The sequence below is a fragment of the Mauremys mutica genome, chromosome 7 (assembly GCF_020497125.1).
Source record: "Mauremys mutica isolate MM-2020 ecotype Southern chromosome 7, ASM2049712v1, whole genome shotgun sequence".
Classification (NCBI taxonomy): Eukaryota; Metazoa; Chordata; order Testudines; family Geoemydidae; genus Mauremys; species Mauremys mutica.
The window spans coordinates 32113913-32123265 of NC_059078.1; the positions used below are offsets into that span (position 1 = coordinate 32113913).

General features: G+C 36.0%; 1 long non-coding RNA gene across 1 annotated transcript; it reads right to left on the reverse strand.

Moving 5' to 3' along the window:
* Positions 1–559: 559 nt before the first annotated feature.
* On the reverse strand, positions 560–6826 carry LOC123373571. The gene is made up of 2 exons (XR_006580764.1): positions 2057–6826; positions 560–1706 (listed from the first exon to the last, which is right to left on the reverse strand). It is a non-coding gene; the product is annotated as an uncharacterized LOC123373571 (long non-coding RNA).
* Between the last annotated feature and the right edge of the window lie 2527 nt (positions 6827–9353).

A 9353-nucleotide genomic window follows, 5' to 3' on the forward strand; every position in this document is an offset into this window, starting at 1 on the left:
GAAGGAAATGGTTGCAAGCATTGTTAGCATGCAAATTTCTAAATATGCAAACTGACTAGTGTTAAATTTAACAAATTATTGTGCAGTTAAGTTTTCCCCAACTATAAGTCAGTCGGTTTTAATTTTAACAGGATTTTAGCTCTGGAGACATAGCAAGTCTTATTGCCAAAATTTTACTTGTTATGAACTTACTCCAATTGGTAAGTTTTGCCCCCACTGGTCTAGTTTAAAGCATTTTAGAAATCATTCCTTGGGCAGATACTTTCCTTAATTACAGGACTTCTATTGCCAAGTACCTTGATCTACATTTGTCTCGATGGAGAGGGGTGGAGAGGGAGGGAAGGAAAAGATTCTGCAAAGACTTTCCTGCCTGAATAAAAAAAGCATTTCAGTCTTCTGTTCAATTCCTGCTCCCGTCCAATTAAGGTCAGGTGTTCTTGGAGAAAGATTCTGAAAGATTAAAGAAGAATCCCCCCCAACACACTGCCCCAGAGCTAACCACACACAAAGAACATTGACAGCATTTTTATTAATAAAAATGAAGACAAACTGTCTATTCTTAGAGCACATCAGTAACTTTATTAAAAAGTGCCTTTATAGCTTTTTTTTTTATCCCATGTTTTCTGCATATATTTTAATGCTACAAAATAGCAGAAAAATAAGGTGTGTTTTTTGGCAGCATAATGTGCTGTTTGGTATAGCATTTCAGGCTCTCAAACTGTAGGCCCAGAGTAGGCTCAGCCTCCAAAGGAGGCTATACATTGCATGTTTGTTCCTAAGCACCACAGCATAGCTGCTATGCTTGTCTGCCTGTAGGTGATGGGCAAATCCAGCTGTGGCCTGTGCACAGAGGAGAAAGGAATTTAGAAAGTGGAAGTGCAGCCCTGAATAGGCACAGGGGTAGGTTAAGTCCCTTATACCCATTCCACACACTGCTAAAAGCCGGGAATGGGAAATGCCAGTTCAGATGTTTAGGGCTTCCACTGCTTCATAGCATTTAAAAAGTACATTTCCCTAACATGCAGTATCTGCGGATATAATTGATAAACTTATCTGTAATAGATGCCTGCTTGTTTTTTTCAGCTCCCAGATGAAATGAAGCAAAACTCCTCATTAATAGTGCAGAAAACCTGTCTCAGGTAAACAGTGGAACACAGCACAAGCCTCCTCTCAAATCCAACAGTAGTGAAAGTTGATCCCAAATTAGATTGTGGTTTCAAAATAATTCATATTCTTTCTTCAAATCCATAAGATTTAGGTAGTAATTTATCAAATAGTTTGGTAGAAGCCATATGTATTTGCATATGCATTTTTTCTGCCGGTATTTTCTTTCAATTTAATTGCAATGATGTGGAAGTAGTTGTTCACTGCTTTAATGAAATTATGTATTTCAAGGAGGACATTTGCTCTTTACTGCATATAATTTTGAGATTTCTTAGAGCAAATATTCTGATCAGATATTTGATAGTCAATGCTTATTACTTCAAATTTTTCAGTTTCATTGCTTATGGCTTTTTTTTCCCCCGTTGACACATTGGATTTTCACTTGTTAACATCTGGGATCCTTTTCCATCAAGTAGTAAGGAACATTAGAATCTTTTCTGCCTTTACTTATCATTCGCCAAGAAGCTGTTCCCTCTGCATTTATGAGGCCATATTTTCTCAGGTCTCGGGGCTATGATTCTGATGGCGGATCTGAAAAATGTCTACAAGACAAAAGTTGTTCCCCACACCATGCCCCACCCCCAAAAAGAAAGACACATTCAAACTAAACGCATTACAACTAGGTTTCTTACTTTTTTTAATTACTGTGTTTTAATTTAAAAATTACCGTGTTTACATTGATAACTGATCTGCTCTTGGGTCTTTTGTTTTTTTATTTTTTACTATGACAGTAAGTGCACTTGAGAGTTTTACAGGATTTTAAGTATGGTGTAACATACGGTGTTTCATTTTTTAATACAAACAAAAAAAATCTAAATAAAAAAATGTATAATTCCTACACTCAAACAAACCCACATTTCTAGGTTACAGACAACTGAAAGCAGAATCTTACTTGAAAAATACACAAGCTACCATCAGAAGGAATCAGACCAGGGTCATTAAGCAACTTCTTTCTCTCTGAAGTCTCTACAGTAGCATTAAGTTACATTAAGCACCTGAAAAAAAATGCCAAAAAAAGAAAAAGCCACACACCACCATATCCAAGGTTTCAAACTGATTCCCCCAAATACAGATATGCACCAGAATATGCGTCTAGACACCACAATCCTAATAGTTACAGAAGGATGTGAATGTGTGTTTTATCTGTAGTCCATGTTTTAATTTGGACTAGTGGAAGCTTTCCACTGAGAGAGTATTTTTAGTAAGTTTTATGCTACAGGGGAAAAAAAATTAAACAAGCTACTTTGTGTTAGTCTGGGTTACAGTTTTAACCTTGACTATTCTCTTTCTAGCTAGTCTCTTACTAGCATTGTGTGTGCTTTACGTAAATACACATGCATATGAGCTGTGTGCACATTCCCGATTACTCAATGGGGCACCTCCTCAAGAACAATTTAAAGCTACATTATGAGAATTACTTGCCAGGATTGAAGCTGAACATTCTTTTTTTCAGTCCTAACGTTATGGATGTTTCTGCAGTTTAGGGAGAGAATCTGAAGAACATATAGACGATTATGTTGCCCCACCCCCACAAATATGTCAAGCCATATAAAACTGCACCTAAAATTCCACCCATAACACACATACTGTATCAAAGATTGTCTGTTTTGTTTGTTTACTAGAGAAAACTTAACTTTCAAGTTCTGGACTAGCCAAGCTCTTCTTAAATTCGCCTTAGAGGATGACTGAACGACCATGAATCCTGAATACAAGCTCCAATCCAACTTTCCAACTTCATTTTAGGTAAACTGTCCTTTCTTCCAAGGCAAAAGCTGCTCCGACTCTGGGGAATGTTCTCCCAACAGCACAGTAGATAGAACCACCACACTTCTAACCAAGCCAATAGGAACTATAGTATCTGCAAAGAGTCTAGAAACAAGCTTGTTTTTATCCCTACCCACCACCACCCTTTTCAACATACACAAAAATGTTTCCCTCTCCCAAAATAAATGGTACCTTTATAGTTTGATAATTAAAAAAATGTAAATTACTTTATGAAGAATCCAAGCTTATAAAAATAGAATATAATTAACTTGCATTTCCCTCTGTCTGGCCAGTTTCTCCACACACTTCAATTGATATCTACAGCTGCAATACCGGTCAATCACATTTCTAAACCACTGCCATCATCAATACAATAGAGGTTTTATCCTGATTACTGGTTCTCTTTTATCCTTTACATTGTCACCTCTCCAGTCGTCTGGCTCTAGGATCTAGACACACCTAGGGGGGAAAAACACTGAAGAAGTTTCTGGTCCCCTTCCCCTCCCTTCAAGGAAAAAAAATACACTTTTGAGCAAGACTAACAAAAGCCTTTTCCCTTCCCACTAGAATGCGTGACAAAAATACATTTATTTTCTCTTGCTAGGAACAGCAAGGATACATGGGGAATAATATACATTACCTACAATATTTTAAGACGTGAACAAACAAGTTTGTTGTTCTGTTGGGCAATAATCTTTTTTAAAAATTATATGTGATTTGCTTACACTTCACTGCCACCAGAGATGCTTGTCGCTCCACCAGGCTCACGACTTCCCCAATTTGGGTAGGGTTACAGCAATATAGACGCTAGCTACAACTCACTCCTAAAGCCGAAAGGAAAATTCCAGCAGTTTTCTAAACACTCGGGAAGATGACCACTCTCTCCAGGCCTTGGCAGACTGCCCATTAGCTTCCAGACAAGATGCAATGAGTAAATAAGCCTGCAAAGAGAAAAACCTACGACACACCACGACTTGACCCACTCCAACAAACCCCCTTCTCATAACAATAGGCACTTTTACAAATTACTATTAATAAAGAGTATAGCAAAGAAAATAGTGTTTTAAAGAAATCAAGGAGAAAGTAGGTTACCAACTACAGGTTAAATTATTGCTGTCTTCACTCATTTTTCCACTTCTGCCTTTCACAAAGGTATCTTGATCTAGAAGCCTCTAATCTATTCTTTCAAAAATTTCTTGCTTGATCTTGTTTTCCGTGATTCTTTTTCCTCTAGTTTCACCAATTTGCACCGGCTCTTTTTTCCCCTCTAACTTCACCAATTTGCACTGGCTCCTTGAAATCCTGTCTTTCTAGCTTCACTGAATCCACATTCCGCCTTGGTCAATGCATCAGATGTAAAATGGCTGGTTTTATTCTAGTCCTTTGTCAGCTATTTTTTAAACGTTTTAGCCCAAGACATTTTTTCCACTTAGTCCAACACAAAAAATACATCTTTTAAAGATTATTCTTGATCTTGAAATAATTTTCATACACAAAGTCCTTTGAATTAATAGTTATCGTATGCTATGAATTTGTAATTTTGATTTTTATGACAAAAACTGAGCTAGTTTGCATTAAGAGATTAAATTCTTCAGCAAATATTACTCCTTAGATTTTACAAGTATCAATGTAAGTCTTTTTCACCCTCCTGTCTTCACATTTTTTAACTAATCTACTATATATATATATATATTTTGCTCATCTTTAAAATGCAACTCCCCTTCTCTCTTCTCTTTTCCTGGGTCCTCTTCTAAGTTACCTTCTGCCTTCTAATATTACCAAAAAACCAAACCACAACCTTCTCTCTTCTCAGTCTCCTGTCTTGAAAATCTTCCCAAACCTTGTTTCTAATATTTTCTTTTCTAAAAATCACTGTCTTTTAAATAAAATCTTTGTTTCTTCGTATTTTCTTCTGCTTGAAGCAGACTTAATCTGGCGTTTTTAAAACAACCAGCTTCTTAATTTATTTTTTCACCCCAAACTGTTTTAAAGCATGTTTTGGGTTTCAATTTATCTTCAATTTTATGTTTGTCTTGTTTTGCTTCTAAATTAATCTTCATTTTTAAAATCTTGTTTTTTTCTTATCTTCAAATTTTAATTTTTTCTTTCCCAATTATCTTCAATTTTTAAATTTAGCATTTTCTTAAATCTTCAATTTTTTTCTTGTTTTTTTCTTAAATTTATCTTCAAGGTTTTCTTGGTTAAATTTTTATTTTGGAGGCATTTAAAATGCCCTTTTTCTTTCAACCTTTACCACCCAAACCTCCACTTATCACCCTCCCGCACTTATTGAATACTTCAGATTCTTTGATTCTTCTCTCCTCTTCCAATTGCCTTTCATATTAAAAATCTTCATATTTCCTGTTTTTAAGAACATTAAGTGGTTTAAAAACCAGCGGCGCACTAGTTAACCATATCTTTTTAATTATCAATCTATAATTAATATTTTAAGAGTAAAATCCTCTTTACTGATTTACTTTAAAAAATATTAGCTATAGTTTCTAATAGATTATTAATCTAGTTTAACTTTTTTTTAAAAGCTATTCCTGCGCTGTTTCCTTTCCCTGTTTTATTTCCCTCTCCACCTGCCCTTTCTCCCTAGCTCTCCTGCCTGCAACTCTAACAGTAAGTGGGGAGGAGGACAATTTATAGACTGATGACAGACTCACTAACTGCAGCATAGCATCTCCTTCCGCCCCTCCTCTGCTAAGGGGGAGGGAAAAACACTGATCATCAACACAAAAAAATAATCCCTGAAAATTCTATAAAGTTTTTCAATGTCCATTCACTGAAACGAGTGGAGTGGATTTATTCGTTTTTAATTAGAAAGAAAGAAATTAGTTCACTGGAGAAATTTAGTTTCTTTTGCTCTGTAAATGGGTTTATTAGACTGGGCCATCCTAATGAATTTGTAACAAGATCCTAAATCATTTTACTGAATTCTTTTTTTAAGGTGAGTGGAATAAATCCTCTGTACAAAGCCAGGCATGAAAATAACTTCTCAATTATTTTTATAATTTTTTAAATAAAAACATACATAGCTTTAGTCTGAACATAATCTTTCTTATGCAGCATCATGGTGTCTATGACAGTAAGTTTTGGCCTATATAGAGAATTTACATTTTTTCTTGTAAAAAACAAGATCTGCAATGCCAAATACAATCCTTTAGATAAAGGTTTTGATCAAAGGTGTATATTCCATATTCCAACTAACGGAGAAATGTTATGTAGCTTACATTTGAAAATAATTTTACTCCCAGTCTACCTACCTATGTGGCTGAATAGTTATCCTTGTTTACTGCTTGCAATAGCCATTATAAGACTTTTGTATCTGGTCAAATAAATCTAAGTCTATGAGTTTTAATAAAAATTCACAGTCCCACTGAGTCCTTATAATGCCATTGATATTTAAGCAGAAAAGTTCTCCATTAAGTTTGTGTTTAAAAGCATTTTGCTGTACCATCCACTATAAGGCCTGATTTACAATATTTAAATTACCAAGTATGTATGTTGCAAGGACTTCTGTCAACAGGTTATTCAAAATAAATACATCTCAAACAAATGGAGGATTTTTTTTTTAAATAACCTCACTGGTTCAATTTTAAAAACTTAATTAACTTATTTTGTTGCTTTGTGAAAAGACTGATGCTTTTGAAAACTTAAATGGTAAATTAAGACACTATGTAGATTTAGTAACTTTGATTATGTATATAAGGAATTTGTGAAGTGAGGAAACTAATTCTTTGTGTTTGTTAATATCAGCGATACTGTCTCTCTCTTTTACTATTTTTAAGCAAGACAAACATTTTGACTGCTGATGAGAAAAGGAATACATCCAAAGAGACTTTTAAATACTAACTTGTAGATTTCATTTGTAAAAATCTTGAAAACCCATCAAATTCTTTAACAACACAAAAAGAGTGTAGATAATTTCTGCAGCTTAATCAAAAACAATTCGTTTTAAATTCTGGTCACACTTTCAAAGGGATGACGTGTGGTCTATTAATTCAAATTGGGAGTTATTTTTTAAATATTTTTTTCTGGAAAAGGTATTTTATTTAAATTAAGTCTGATAAGCATTATTATAGCTGGAAAACAACAAGGTATGGAAAATCAACATTTGTATAAAGGTTTGTAAACCCTTACATCTGATGTTGATTTCCTCCGAGCAAAAAGCAGTATTTTTGTGTGTGTGTGAATTCTCTCTCTGGTTTGAATCCTGTTTGTGCATCTTTTTTGAACACTTACAAATTAGTGAAATGACCCTAATATATATGTTTGTTTCTAGATACGTTGCTTGTAATTATCACAAAATAAATCCTGGGGCTTTATGGGATTGTTTTAAAATCATTGCTAGGACAAAACATTCTTTTCCAGTTGCTTGTGGTTGATCATTTCAACATTCAAGGGCACGTAAGACAGCAAATTATTAAAACTCTCACAAAATCCTCAAAATCAACTCCAAAACGTGATGGTTTCAGACTTACTTCTGAGGAAAATTATCCAATTTGAATCTCATTTGTCACTTAAAAAAAAAAGAGACAAGGTTCCTCAAATTCTTGATTCCCATCAATTAAAAGCATTTCACCCCCTCTGCAAACATTTGTTGTCTGTAAAATCTTTCACACACAAAAATTCAAATCAAGCAACCAAAAATAAATCTCCGCAAAATCAGAAGTTTTGAGTAATTAAGGAGTTAATTTCCCTCAAACTTTTTTAAATCCCTGACAATAAGCTTAAGTCTTGCCCACACACCGAAAAAAATAAAGTTTTAGTTTTGAGGTAAAATTTACTCCCTGGTTTCCATACACAAGCATAATTGCCATTTTTAAGTGACCAGGCCTCAAAGGTATTCAATCCCCTTCACAACAAAATTATATTAGTTCAAAATGAACCAAACAATGAGATTTGGGAGTCTTTTCTGAGGTAATACACCCTCCCACCCCCACTCTCATATTGAGCATAAGCCTTATATAAATCTGATAGGGAGCTGGACCTGAGCCCCCCGCAGAAATGTTCAGGATTGAGGCCTATGCGCTGTGTTTACACTCAGTCTCGCGTGAATGGCATGGGGGCAGGGAGACTGAGTGGCGGAGGAATATCTAGCGTGAGGAAGCACGAATTGCTTGTGGCGCAGTAGCTATTTCAGACGATGGGCGGGGGGAGTTGGACGGCTGGTTCTATCCGGCTCAAACTGGTCCTAGCCAGCTCCTGGCTGGCTAAAACAACGGCTGCAGTGCCGCAGTGAAGCAGTGCGCATGTGCGCTCCTCTCCCACCCTGCTGCAATGACTCAGGAAGGTGGGAGGAGGGGCGAGGGAAGGAACTTAACCTCGTCTCTCCCTGCTGAAACCAGAGTGTGGGATCCAAATGCTTGCCCATAAACCACAATAAGCATCCCCCCAGTAGAAAATAAGCATTTAAAAAATGCCACCTAAAACAAATGCATTTCCCTCAAAATGTCCCCCCAGAATATTGCAAGTAAAAGCCTTTTGCTCAAAGATTGCCTTAAGAAAAAGCATTTGCACCAGTTCCCAGACCAAGTAAACACATTTCCTCTTCAGTCCCACAATATGCTAAAGATTGCATTATCCCCCTCAAGAAAAGTCATTTGCCCAAATGAAAGTGCCCCCCCAAGTTGCAAGGACTTAAATTATGCTCAAATTGCCCCAGAAGAGCATTTCTCCAAGACAAAGTATGTTCCCCCAAATATATGCATTTCCTGTCACAAAATCCTGAAGAAAAATAATTTTTCCCAAGCAAAAACATATTGCCAGATACGATAAATCATGGACACTAGTTCCTATACAGGACTTTTAATCTCATAGTGCTTTACAAAGGCGATCAATATCATCTCCATTTTACAAATGGGGAAACTGCTTCCCTACTCTGTGCCTCAGTTTCCCAGCAGGCCAGTGGCCAAGTCAGGACTAGAAGCCAGGTCTCTTGAGATGCCGTGTGGCCTAGTAGATGAAGCATTTGATTGTGACTCAGAATTTCTCAATACACACATTCTCCCTCCCCCCTCTTCCCCCAAGTAACATTTTTTTCCAGTTGGGGTGTAGAGTGATACGTTGTAGCCATACAAGCTCTCCTAAATCTGTAGTACAAGGCAAGCAATACCATGCTAGCTACTCACAGTATTGCCAACCCCAAATACACAAAAGCCTCACAAATCAGGCCTAAAGCAACTTCACCAGACTAATTAAAAAACAAACAAACAAACAAAAAAACATGATTTTTAAGACAAATACATTTTGGGTTCTTTTTATTTGCCTTTTGGTTTCTGAGCCTTTAGGGTATGTTTGTAATTTTCAAGCTTTTCACTGCAACTATGAGGGCTAGAATCTAATTTAAAAAAGAAAAGAAAATTCTGATTTTTTCTCATAACAACATGAATCTAGAGAAGAGCAGAGCAGAGTCAGCT